The sequence below is a fragment of the Arachis duranensis genome, chromosome 3 (genome assembly GCF_000817695.3).
Source record: "Arachis duranensis cultivar V14167 chromosome 3, aradu.V14167.gnm2.J7QH, whole genome shotgun sequence".
NCBI lineage: Eukaryota > Viridiplantae > Streptophyta > Magnoliopsida > Fabales > Fabaceae > Arachis > Arachis duranensis.
In genome coordinates this window covers 120,198,747-120,199,382 of record NC_029774.3, presented here as the reverse complement: position 1 = coordinate 120,199,382, position 636 = coordinate 120,198,747, and positions in this window count along the sequence as shown.

Here is a 636-nt window from a genome sequence, read left to right as displayed (position 1 = left end):
AAGGTTTGCTCGTCCTCGAGCAAAAGTAGAAAGAAGAGAGTAGAAGAAGAAGAAGTGAGGAAGAAGGGAATGGCTTTGTGTTCGGCCAAAAGGGGAAGAAGTGGTGTTTAGGTTGTGTGAAAATGAAGGAGGGAAGATGGGTTTATATAGAAGTGGGGAGGGGCTTGGTTCGGTCATGTATGGGAGGGTTTGGGAGGGAAAGTGGTTTGAATTTGAAGGGTGAGGTAGGCGGGGTTTTATGAAGGATGGATGTGAGTGGTGAAGAGAAAGATGGGATTTGATAGGTGAAGGGTTTTTGGGGAAGAGGTGTTGAGGTGATTGGTGAATGGTTGAAGAAGAGAGAGAGTGGTGGGGTAGGTGGGGATCCTGTGGGGTCCACAGATCCTGAGGTGTCAAGGAAAAGTCATCCCTGCACCAAATGGCATGCAAAAATGCATTTTTAGCCAATTCTGGCGTTAAACGCCGGGCTGGTGCCCATTTCTGGCGTTTAACGCCAGCTTCTTGCCCTTTTCTGGCGTTTAACGCCAGTCTGGTGCCCGACTGGGCGTTAAACGCCCAACAGCTAGCCTTACTGGCGTTTAAACGCCAGTACGCTCTCCTCCAGGGTGTGCTATTTTTCTTCCTGTTTTTCATTCT